This window comes from Dipodomys merriami, unplaced genomic scaffold, assembly GCF_024711535.1.
Source record: "Dipodomys merriami isolate MVZ:Mamm:240054 unplaced genomic scaffold, mDipMer1.0.p SCAF_265, whole genome shotgun sequence".
NCBI lineage: Eukaryota > Metazoa > Chordata > Mammalia > Rodentia > Heteromyidae > Dipodomys > Dipodomys merriami.
Window position 1 is genome coordinate 1,357,000 of NW_027204104.1, and position 14,181 is coordinate 1,371,180.

A 14,181-nucleotide genomic window follows, 5' to 3' on the forward strand; every position below is an offset into this window, starting at 1 on the left:
AGGAAAGTAAAAATTTGGTAATTCTGTATGTAGGAAATGAGTGAGACCTAATGGCAATCGAGACAGTAAGAATGGCAGAAACCAGATGCATTTATATGAAGTTAATGAAATTTTATTATATAAAAGCTAAGAAGTTTAAATAAGTGCTGCTAAACTTTAAATACAACGAGAGAATGAGGTTACTGGAAGTAAGCATCAAGAAGGGTTATGAATATAAAGATGGAAACAAGGTTTTGAATAAGTATCCACAAATTGATGACTAGGCAATTCTGTAGATTTTTTTTTTTATCACTATAATATTGTGGTGGCAAGATTCCATTTTTTTTTTAGTTACGCAAGTACATTTTATTTTTTAAATTTAATTTTTTGTCAAGGTTATGTACAGTTATATACCATAAGGTAGTGAGTACATTTCTTATTGGACATTGTTACCCATTCTTGTTTTCTTTTGTTGGTCCTGGGGCTTGAACTCTGGGCCTGGCCACTGTCCGTAGCTTCCTTTCCCTCAAGAGCACTCTAACAATTGAGCCACAGAACCAGATTTTTGAAGTAGTCTATTGGAGATATGAGTCTCATGGAGTTTCCTGCCTGGGCTGGCTTGGAACTGCAATCCTCAGATCTCAGCCTCCGGAGTAGCTAGGATTAGAGGTGTGAGCCACCAGTGGCAGGCAAACTCTGTCTATATTTAGCAACTAATTTTCTCAGGTGGCATTACATTCAATTTAAACGTGTAGATAGTTTCCATACACATTCTATGGGGAAAGTAGCTGAATAGGAAAAAATAGTTAACTGTTTTCTTGATTAGTCTCAATCTAGAAAGTTATGAGATGATAACATCACTACATAGCAGGGCAAACTGAATGTAAAGTTCTGGAGAATAAACATGTCAGTCTATGTCTTTCCTGTTGTAACGTTTAGCAAAGGGATGAAAAGTAAATATGCCTGTGCTTAAAACAACCTTCTTCCTGAAGGCTGAGATTAGACTTTCCCTAAAAGAATATACCACCTACTTTGAGATTATATCCCTATACATATGAAACAAAGTTATAAAGAAATAACAGAGCCAAAGATTTTACCATCAAAAGTGTGATCCTTTCTTGACTAGCCTGGATTATTGAAAGTGTTGGGGTTCAAAGCACAGATTTCAAGCTATTGCTCAGTAGAGAATAGGAAAATACTTTATAAATCAAAGTATTAGGAGGCTGAGGCAGGATCATTATGAGCTTGAGGCCAGTCTGCGCTACAAAAAGAGAGACTGTCTAAATTAGGTAATTAATTTCAATAACACCAAAACCATCACTTATATACAAAGAGGGGCATGAAAAAAATATTTAATCTTGATCAAAACCAGTAGGATCAGAAAATGACAATAGTGACATTATTTAATAATTTCAATGAAGTTTCACATTCATAGCTCCTAAACAAAAATGTTTATAGAAACAATATATTAAACATCACATACAAATTAATTACAATAATTTTAAGGAAATTTTTCATGTTTGTGTAACAATACAAAGAAAAACTATAGCGGTAATAAATGAGAAATTGTAAAGGGGTTTGGAAAGTTAAATTATTATTTCTCATGAGTAAAATAAATGAAATAGTTAAATTATCATATCTCATGAAAAAGAATACATTCACCTAACAAAGTCTCCTTTTATCTACAATTTCATGTTCCAAGCTTTATTTACCTACACTAAACTACTGTCTACAAATATCCAATAGAATATTGAACAAAAGAACACTTCATAGATTGTAAATGTCATGCCATTCTGAGAAGCACAATGAAATCTCCTACCATCCCATTCTCGCTGGCTGGGAAAGTAAATCATCGTTTGCTCACTGTGTCTTCTGGGCCCAGTTTGTCTTCTGTAAATATGCAACCCACTCATAAGGTACTGAATGTCTGTCTCAGGCATCTGATCAACTGTAGTGAGGTCCCAGTGTTGTGAATGATAACCCTTATATTAGCCTACCACTGCCTACTCTGTCCTATGTCATTCTCTTCACCTTCTTTTCTCACTTGAGGGCTGTGTGATGGCATATTTCCTGTATCACACCATCCCCATAAGAAGACCTGTTACTTTGAAGTCTGAAGGACTACCTTATGTGGTGATGAATTTGGCTAGCATGTACAAGGAGCTAGGTCTCATTTCAAGCCACACACACACACACACACACACACACACACACACACACACACACATACTTTGTGAAAATATGACAAAAGTAACAATATTTATATAACTTTTATTACAGCATATCATAATTATTCTATTTTTTTAATACTTAATGGTTATTAATAACTAACTGTGGCTATTTTATGTTTTATAAGTATTCATGCATAGAGAAAACTATGTATGTATTTAAAACAATATATATATATATTTATATATTTAAGGTACATATGATAGAGAATAGATAGAGTTAAAAGCTGTTGCTATCTATAGTTTAAGACAAGCAATCCATTGGGGTTAGGGTGGAGTGAACTTGTAATACCCAAACCAGTAAATACAGCTAGCTATCTGAACAGATTTACAGTGATTATTTGCAGATTCCATTGCAAATTGGGTATAGTTGTTACTAAACCTAGATATATCTATGTAGAAGTTAAATTCTAGAAAAATCTAAGGACTATATCACCATATGGTGAAATTCACACTGATTGGTCTCATCTGAATACCTCTCATTCTATTAATGAAGACATATTGAAACATGTAGAGATGTAAATGACAATAAATTACCAGGTTATTGTTATATCTAAGACATATATATATATATATATATATATATATATATATATATATATATATACTATCAAGTATAGAGTCTTATTTTTTTCTTTATAGCATTTTTGATTCAATATGAGTAATAGAAGATATAGTATAGAGTCTTACTCATGAAAATATACAGTAAACAATACAGTAACAATACAATAGCATATTTAAAGCATCATTTCTTCATTTTTAAAAGATAATACCTGAGAATTAAATGCAGGCACATTAGAGAAAAATTTTGTCAAATTTAACTTTTTGTCCAAAATCTCATGTCTTCTTCAAATTTGATGTCTATGCAAAATAAATATGAAATACATTCATCACTGCTTTACTTACTACAGGAAAGCATTGAACTCAAAATGGAAAACAAATATCATATTCCAGAATAAGTTACAGTATTTCAGGATGAACACTAATAAGACCACTTAGAATCCTGCTAACTTTTTGGCTATTTTCTAGTGCCTAATTTCAACTTTCAATCTGAGTTGACATTCTTTTTCCTTCAACCACTGTTTGATTTAAATGCCTCTGGGCTGGAATTCTACTCAATTCTTAATTTTTTCATCCTTATCTCAGTTGGACACATGTCATAGACCCCTCACCCCACTTGTGCTAGCAGGTATCTCCTTCATCTTTCTTATTTATGGCTCCTCATATTGAACTTCTAACCAAAGCAATGATTGAGCTAACGCAATTGAACCTGCATTTTCAGAATACAGATAGTTTTTGTTCTCTTTGTAAAGCAAATGCTTGTTTCAGCTCCCTTAGTAACTTGTAGTAAGTGTTTTTGCTACTTGTATTTTTCAAAGGACATGTTAAGGAATCTTGGTTCATGCATACTTACCCTTGGACACACACAAATATTTTTGAAACATAGACATCTGTACAAATTAAGGCAATGGATGTTTCTTGAATGGTGTTAAGAAATCTAGGCTATATTTTATATTGACTTCACATATGAGTTCTATTTTGGAAAGCTGAAGAAGTTTCAACTCCCTTATTCATTACCTTACAGTCATTAAGAACTTGGTAATGTGTGGTATATATACACAATGGAATTCTATGCCTCCATCAGAAAGAATGACATTGCCCCATTTGTTAGGAAATGGAAAAACTTGGAAAAAATTATATTAAGTGAAGTAAGCCAGGCCCAAAGAAACATAGGTCCCATGGTTTCCTTTATTTGTAATATCTAGTATATGTATGAGTCAAGCGGAAAAGGTCAGATAATGTGATGTCAGGAAAATGAACCCTTAGCTGTGTATTTTAATGTTTTTTTCTTTCATGCATGTGTTTCTAACGCATTTATAAGATTATCTCTTTGTTGCTTTGTATGTACCTCCCCCACAGTATAACCCCTGCTTTCACTATATTTGATGTCAGCATAACTTGTGGAGGAGATGGGGAAAAACCAGTTGTTTAAGGATACAGGTGGTCCTGTTGCAACAATGAGAAGTACAAGTTGTCATGTCCAAAATGAGTTTTACAACTTTGGTGTGGGGGGGGAGGAAGGGGGGAAGGAGAAGGATTGGGATTGGGGGGGAGGGGGGAGGCTGGGAAGGGATGTGAAGGGTAAACAAAGGAGGAGGCTGCAATGCTTGGTAAGAAATGTTCGCATTATCCTGCCCATGTAATTGTAACTCCTCTGTACAGTATGTTCACAAATAAAATAAAATTAAATTAAAAAAAAGAACTTAGTAATGTCACTATGTAGTGTTAATATAGTGCTAAGTAGCCTAAAGTCTGCTATGGTTTAATTCTGAAGTAATTAAATATTTCTCTACAGAAAAAAATGATGTGGGATGCCAATTACTACAATGGAATACCATATATCCCCAAGAAGAGAAAATACAGGCAATGAATGAAACACTTTAGATCACATTAGGCCAATAACATAAAATGTTGAATTTCATCAAAATGTATATCTATAATAATAGATAATAAATATCCCTGGAATACAAATACCAATTTTGTGCGAAGTAAAGTAATACAGAATATACAAAGAAGAATTAAAAATCACTGATAATTTTTAACTGGTGGCTCACACTTGCAAATCCTAGCTAGACATGTTGCTGATATCTGAGGATTATGGTTTAAAACCAGTCTTCAGAGAACAGATCATGAGACTTTATCTCCAATTATTCATTTAAAAAAAGCTGAAAGTGAAGCTGTGGCTCTAATGATAAAGAACCTTAAATGAAAAAACTAATAGACTGCAATTAGGTCCTGAGTTCAAGTTCCAGTACTGGCACCAAAAACTAAAAATTGAAAATCAATCAATAAATCACTTCTCATCAATAAGGAAACAAATGCTTTAACTTAAAAATTGCTAAAGAGTTTGCGCATGTGGTTCACCCAAGAAGATATTAAATTCACAGGCAACATCAAAGTAGCTAACATCATTAGTCATTAGAGAAATAATACAAATGGAAACAAAAAAACTACATTTTTAAGATAAATGAGATAGATAAATGCAAAAACATTTTGACTATGACATTTGTAATTATGTTGAATGATGGGATTCAGACCAAAAAATGCATACTATAGGATTCCACTTAGAAGAATTATAAGAAATGAAAAATTAGAATAATGAGTGTTTTCTAGGTTGGGGATCAGAGCGAGAGAATGAATACATACATAGTATAAGACAAAACATGAGAAAGGATACATAGTAAAGATAGAAAACAAAAATACTCTGTGGTATACTTTGCATACATACATGTTCATACATATATCTCTATCAAAATGGAGATATGTTTATATATGTATGTATTAATTATGTATATATACCTATCTATTAAGACACATACAGATATTTGTATATATATAGATATATTCCAAAATATACATTCAAAAATATCAAGTTGTAAAAGTCAACCATATACATATTACTATGTATCAGTAATACTTTATAATACTATCTATTGAGAAAATAACAAATAAAATCACAGTGATTCATGTAATTTGTTTTTCATTATGGGGCTTGAACTCTGGGCCTGGGTGCTGTTTCCCAGCTCTTCAGCTCAAGGTTGGCACTCTGCCACTTGAGCCAGAGCACCACTTCTGGTTTTCTTGTCGTTAATTGGAGATAAGAGTCTCACAGAGTTTCCTGCCTGGAGCTGGCTTTGAACAGTGATCCTCAGATCTCAGCCTACTGAGTAGCAGGCTTACAGGCATGAACCACGAGCACCCGGTGATTCATGTAATTTTTAAAATCTCTAATTTCTAAAACCTCAGATTTATTAAACCTCTTCTTACTTTTTCTTTCAATTAAAATAAATGATGTAGATTAACAAAACATGTGCCTGAAACTTACTATTTTTTATTGAGGGAGTGTTTCAATTGGATTTTTCAATGCATATACCATAATATTTCTTGAATGTTTATGTTGATTGTTAATTATAATTATGTAACCTTTATCAATTTTTTTGTCAGTCATGGGGCTTGAACTCTGGGCTTGTGTGCTGTCCCTGTGCTCTTCAGCTCAAGGCAAGCACTACTGCTTGAGCCACAGCACCACTTCTGGTTTTTTAGTGGTTTATTGGAGGTAAGAGTCTCATGGACTTTCCTTCTCTGGGCTGGCTTTGTACCATGATCCTCACATCTCAGCCTCCTGATTACTAGCATGAGCCACTGGTGCCTGGCTCATCTTCATTTAAACTCTGTTGGAATAAAACATGAATATTGATTATTTTGTTACAGAAGTCTGGCTTGTTATCATTATGCTAATCTTTTTGTAAAATTTAATTATTTCTGTGAATTCTAAAGAAATTGGCTTTTTTTGCTATGCAAGTATTGGGATATAAACAAAAAAATCACAGTATAAAAACTTGGATGGGTTAACAATCTTATTTGTATTTATCATAAGGCCCCATAATTTATTAGGTCTTCCAGGTATCTACTAATACTTGTAATTTTAAATCTTGTGATAAAAAAGGGTCAGGTTTTAAATGTACTCATGCAAACTCCAGCAGCATGTGCTGTCATTTACCTGAGGAATTCATTTACAGAACCTTGCCATTTGAACAGCAGGGAGCTAAGTTCCCTGAAGTGTCTCTAAGCATTTCAGGCTCAATGAGTCAGGACTAAATAAAACTCAGGTACTGTGAAAATAAACACTTGCCATATAAATCTATGAATGGATGGTTAAGCATTAGCAAGTCTGCACTATCTCCAAGGTCCTTATAGATCATTGAAATCTCAAATTTCGTAAGCTGGAGTGAGTAACCACTCACACTCTAAAGAACAAGATGTCCCCTGATCATCTCACAATTTTGTGTAATAGAAGGGAATTAGAGCACCTAGTCAGAATACCAATGGAGAGAAAATGATATTCTAGCAAATACACAATTCTCGAAAGTATACAAAGGATTATTGCTGTCATTTCACCTCAATGGTAGAACACTATAAAACAGTGATAAATTACTTTCATTAAATATCAATTGAAATATGCCACTTGGTTGTAATTCTTTTCTATACCTAGCCAGATGAAAACAATTGCAGAAATGAATTGTACATAAAAGGAGCTTTCTTTTTTTGTCAAAAAATTCCCTCCTAGGAATTGGGAAGACATTCTCAGAAGACAGTTTTATATTTTAGGGAAGTGAAGAGCAAAATGTCTTTCTTTTTAGGTGGATTCAGAGAGAGAGGGAGTCACATTCTCAGTTATGAAGGGGAAGAAGGAACCAAACAGTAGATGGGAATGAGGACCTAATGGGAGAGAGCAGTGTCACTGGAGAATTGCAGTTGAAGGGAGGATGGGATCATTACCTCTTCCCATTTCTCTTTTTCCATTTGGCCAATATATTCCAATTCTGATCGCGCCCACCATGTACCACATCTCTGGCTCCAAAACAAAGAAGCCAACCTAGAAATAAAATAAAACTTCCTTCCTGAAAGTTTAACTTGCAGCAACAGTGAGCTTCCCATGAAGCTTACTGCAGCATTCACTAAACTACCTGATTTTCTTATATCCTCAATAGTGTGCAGGTGATGCAGGACAGTATCAATTGTCTTGGAGAATTTAAATGAGAATCCATTTTGACTTGAGGCAAAGAAATAGTAGCGTCAAATGATGGAAGGTATAACTCTTCCTTATTATACAAGAAAGGATGCCACAACATCTTAACCTCCAGCAGATCCTATTCTAAAGTGGCGGCTGATAAATACAAACTATGATTAGAGGTCTGTGCAGGTTTTTCAGCCCAGGACTGAAGGTTGTCTACAAATATGGTGACAAAATAAGTCATTGACAGCAGTCTCCTAGGAAGGAATGGACCAAGTGCACACACTGACTGAGGCCTTGCACAAAGTATCACAATGTGTCCTGGAGATTTCTCCTTCAATATGGGTGTCAATCCAGAGTGAAAGAAAGAGACAGGAGAGTGATGAAGAAGTGAAGAAATCACCAGGCACCAATGGGTTCACAATTGTAATGCTCGCTACCTAGCAGTCTCTGAACTGAGGACTGAGGTTCAAATCTAGCCTAAGCAGAAAAGTTCTAAAGACATCATCTTCAACATAGTAAGCAACATGCAGGGTTAGAGGCATGGCTCAAGTGGGAGAGCAACAGCTGTAAGGTAACAAGCTGGTTTTAAATCCTGGTACCAGATGGAGGAAAAAACAGAAAAGAAATAAAATAAAGTTCCCTTGTGAATATAAAATTTAAACTGAGTTGTGAGCAAAAATGTACTAACACAATTTTCTTAGTTGTAAAAATCATGAACAGGATGACATCAGTCAAAATGTATTGTACTCATAAATTGATATATTAAATTGAAAACCCATTGTATAACTATTTAATGCCAATAAAATAAATAAAATAAAAATAGAAATATTAAATTATATATCATAAGAGATTTCATCATGGCATTTGCATACATACAAAGAAAGGAAATTTGTTTATTTATTGATTGATCAGTGGTGGGGCTTGAACTCTGGGCTTGAGCGCTGTCCCTGTGCTCTTCAGCTCAAGATGAGTGCTCTACCTCTTGCGCCACAGCACCACTTCTGGTTTTCTAGTGATTTTATTGGAGATGAGTTTCACGGACTTTCCTGCCCGGGCTTGCTTGGAACCATGATCCTCAGACGTCAGCCTCATGAGTAGCTAGGATTAAAGGCGTGAGCCATGGGAGCCCAGCTAGAAAGGAACTTTGATAATGTTCACCACCTCAACAGGCCAAAGAACATATTTTAAAAGATCAAAACACATAATCTTAGTGAGAATTTCAGAATGGGGTAGACTATATTGCTTTAAGTAGATAGATTGACTGGAAATATTGTTGTTTTTCTTTATTTCCAGTCAAATTGTAAGGACATTTCCAGAAACATTATATTCTAACCACTTCCCCATATTTGTCTATTCTGTGTATCCAAAGTGAAATGTCTTTTTCTATCTAAATTCACCACAGAAATATGTGTTTGTATTCCAGTTCTCTCCAACCTGCAAGTGCATAGATCATGGTTTCCAATTTATCTTTAGCAACAGAGATATATCAAATATTTTTATTTGTTTCTATCTTCTTTTAAAAATATGCTTGAATAATTTTTCATTCTTCATATCGTGAATGGTACTTAGAAACTTACTGGGAAAAATAAAAAGGAAAATGTTCAGATTATTTCCTGTTCCTAAACATCATACTAAATACACATGCATTCGAGTATTTATGCATGGGAATTCTGTCGATTGTACACACTGTTGGTATAGAGCTACATCAAAATTGTAGGCAACAAAAATAAGGTTTATATGTTTTGATAAGGGAAGTCTAATTTTTCATGGATTTAATTTGCAAAAAATTATAACTGTAAACTGCAATAAAGATATGATCTTTGATCAGCTATTCATTTAGTTTTACCTTTCAATTTCATTTCTTTAAATTGCAATGTTGAAATTTCTTGACACCGATGAAAATGATACAAAACTCAGTGAAAGATTTTTAAATATAACTTCATTGCACTCCCACAAATATTAGAAATCTTATATAAGAAGGGCATAATTTCTCAAAAGACACAAGATAGAAAGTAGGGATATATTATATTATATTATATTATATTATGTTATATTATATTCATATAATATACTAACACTCCTGACCCGGGAAAGTAGTGACAAAAATAACATTACAAGACTCTTTCGAGTCCTTGTAATTGGAATGAGTCCACTTTAAATCCTTTCATAAGGATCCATTGGAGGACAAGTCTGGTGCCAGCAGCTGTGGTAACTCCAGCTCCAATAGTGTATATTAAAGTTGCTGGAGTTATAAAGCTCCTAGTTGGATCTTGGGAGTGGGCAGTGATCCGTCGTGAGGTGAGTCATGCCTCTCGGTGCCCTCTTCCATACTATTAGCTGAGTGTTCCACCCAGGCTGAAGCATTTTGAAAAAATATTTCAAAGCAGACTGGAACTGGACTTAACTCTCCAATTAAGCAACATAAACTGTCTAGTTGGATTAAAAAGCAAGATCCTTCTATCTGCTGATTTCAAGAGTCACACCTTGCCCATAAAAACAAACATATTCTGAAAGTGAAAGGCTGAAATAAAATCGACCAAGCAAACGGCCCCCATAAACAGGCCGGAGTTGCAATTCTAATGTCAGATAAAATAGACTGAAAATTAAAATTCGTGAGAAGTGATAAAGAAGGTCGCTACATACTAATTCAGGGATCTCTCCTTCAGGGGGATATTACAATTTTAAATATCTATTCACTGAAAAACGGAGCACCCACATTCATCCAAGAAACACTACTTTTCTTCAAATCGCACATAGATCCAAAGACATTAGTTGTTGTGAACTTTCACACACCACTATCCCCACTACATAGATCAACTCAGCAAAAACTCAACAGAGAAACCGCAGATCTAAACAACTGCATAGATCAACAGACACCTACTGAATATTTCAACCAGCAGCATCTGAATACACGTTTTTCTCAGCAGCACACAGAACATTTTCCGAAATAGACCACATTTTAGGTCACAAAGCAAACGTCCAAATTCAGAAACATTGAAGTTATGCCTTGTATTCTCTCAGACCACAAGGAAATAAAATTAGAACGCAACACCATAAGCCACAAAAGAAAGTTCTGTAACACACGGAGCGTGAAAAACACACTGTTGAATCAACAGTGGGTTGTGAAAGAGATTAGAAGGAAATTCAAGTGTTCATGATATTCCACTAAAATGAACACACAAATTACCGGCTGCTCTGGGACACAGCAAAGGCAGTACTCAGGAGCAAGTTTATAGCTCTGAGTTCCTACATCAACAAATTGGGGAAATATGAAACCAAGAATTTAATGTGACATCTGAACTTCCTTGGAAAAGAACAGCAAGCTAAACCCCAATCCAGTATATGGAAAGAAATAATTAAAATTAAATCAGAATTAAACTAATTAGAATACAAAAAGCTATAGCAAGAATTAACAAAACAAAGAGTTTTTCTATGAAAAAATTAACAAAATTGACAGACCTTTAGCAAATTTTATCATAAAAAGAAGGGAACACACCCAAATAAACAAACTCAGAGATGAGAATGGAAACATCATCACCGAAACAACCAATATTCAGATCATTATAAGGAAATACTTCTCAAAACTTTATGCTAATAAGTTTGAGAATCTGGAAGAAATCACGATTTCCTAGCAAATATCAACATGCGAAAATTAAACCAAGATGAGTTAAATCAACTTAATAGGTCCATATCAAGCACTGAAATAGAAACAGCAATAAGAGACCTTCCATCTAAGAAAATCCCAGGACAGGATGGATTTACACCTGAATTTTATAAGGCCTTCAAAGTAGAACTCACTCCAATACTCCTCCAAATCTTCAATGAAATTGAAAGAGAATGTTCACTACCAAACACTTTCTATGAAGCCATCATAACCCTCATCCCCAAACCAGACATGGACTCATCAAAGAAAGAACTATAGACCCATTTCTTTGATGAACATGGTTGCAACAAAATTTTGGCCAATCAACTTCAAAAATTCATAAAAAAATCATATACTATGATGAAACAGGATTCATTTCAAGCATGCAATATACACAAATCAATTAACATAATTCATTACATCAAGAGCAAGGATAAGAATCACGTGGTTATCTCAATAGATGCAGAAAAAGCATTTGACAAGATCCAACACTCCTTTATGATGAAGGCTCTGGAAAATTAGGAATCTATGGAACAATCCTCAATACAACAAGGGCTGTGAATGTCAAACCTACAGCCAGCATTATAGTTAATGGTGAAAACCTAAAGCCATTTCCTCTAAACTCAAGAACAATACAAGGATATCCACTCTCTCCACTTCTCTTCAATTTAGTATTAGAATGCCTAGCTACAGAAATAAGATGCAAACATAAAGAGGATCCAAAGAGGGAAAGATGAAATAAAACTCTCCCTCTTTGCACATGACATGATTTTGTATTTAAAGAATCCCATGGACTCCACTCCCAAATTAATAGCTATGATTCAAAACTTTGGCAAAGTAGCAGGGTATAAAATTAACCTTCAAAAATCTATGGCTTTTCTGTATGCCAAAAATGAGAAAGTGTGGCTGAAATCAGGAAAGCCACTCTTTTTGGAACAGTCCCACAAAAAAATAAAATACATAGGAATTAACTAAAGAAGTGAAGGACCTCTACAAGAAAAAATAAAAACCTGTAAAAGGAAATCAAAGCAGAATTTAGAAATTGGAAAAGCTTCCCATGCTCCTGGATTGGAAGGATCAACATCGTGAAAATGGCAATACTTCCCAAGGCTATCTACAAATTCAATGTGATACCTATCAATATTCTAATCTAATTCTTCAAAGAAATAGAAGAGACAATCCAAAAATTCATATGGAACTATAAAAGACCCGAATAGCAAAAACAATCCTTAACAGAAACAACAGTGTTGGGGGAATAGCAATACCAAATTTCAAAATCTACTACAAAGCCATAGTAATCAAAACAGCTTGGTATTGGCACAAGAACAGACCTCAGGACCAACGGAATAGAATTTGAAACCCAGAAATGAACCCACAGACCTATAGCAATCTAATCTTCGATAAGGGACCTACAAACATAGAATGGAAAAAGACAGCCTCTTCATTAAATCGTGCGGGCAAAATTGGTTTAACACCTGTAGAAAACTAAAGTTAGATGCCTCTAAATCACCCTGCACCAGAATCAACTCCAAATGTATCAAAGACCTCGTAGTCAAAGCAGGCACCCTGAAAATATTACAGGACGGAATAGGAGAAACCCTAGGTCTTCTTGGGACAGGCTGAAATTTTCTTAATAGAGATTCAGAAACACAATAAATCAAAGAAAGGTTGGGCAAATGGGATTGCATGAAGGTGCAGAACTTCTGCATAGCAAAAGACAAAGTTAGCAAGATCAATAGAAAGCCCATGGATTGGGAGAATATATTCACTTGCCATACAATGGACAAGGATCTCATACCTAAAATATACCTGGAAATCAGAAAATTAAATCCCCCAACAACAAATCCTCAAAGAACCAATTACCCAATAAATAAGTGGGATAAAGTCTTACAGAGAAAGTTCTCTGAAGAGGAAATAAGAATGGCCAATAGACACATGAAGAAATGTTCAACCTTTCTAACCATAAAAGAAATTCAAATCAAAACAACATTGAGATACCACCTCACCCCAGTTAGAATGGCTATAACCAAGAACTCTAATAACAACAGATGCCAGAGGGTATGTGGACAGAAGGGAAACCTACTGCATTGTTGGTGGGAGTGTAAACTTGTTCAACCGCTTTGGAAAGTAGTATGAAGTTTCCTCAAAAGACTCCACATAGAGCTCCCCTATGACCCAGCAATCCCACTTTTGGGCATTTACTAGAATGATCACAGACCAGACCTTACTAAAGCTACCAGCACAACTATCTTTATTTCAGCATTATTTACCATGCATGAGATATGGAACCAACCAAGACACCCCTCAGTAGATGAATGGATCAAGAAAGTGTGATATATATTTATGTATATATATATATATATGTATATATATATATACATACACACACACATATATGTATATGTATGTATACACACAATGGAATTCTATGCCTCCCCCATTTGTTAGGAAATGGAAAGACTTGGAAAAATATATTTAATAAATTCAGCCAGGCCCAAAGAAAAATATGTCCCATATTTTCCCTTATTTGCAATAATTAGTATACATCTGGGACAAGTAGAAAAGGTCAAAAGCTATGGACATATGACCTGATAAAATGAAGTTAAGCAAAATGAACACCCACTTAGGGGCTCAAGTGTTTTTTTTTTCTCTTTCTTGCTATTGTTTCTAACACATTCATAATGTACCATGTGATTTTTTTGTTGCGTTGTATATTCCTCCCCTTATGATATAACCCTTATTCTCACTAAATT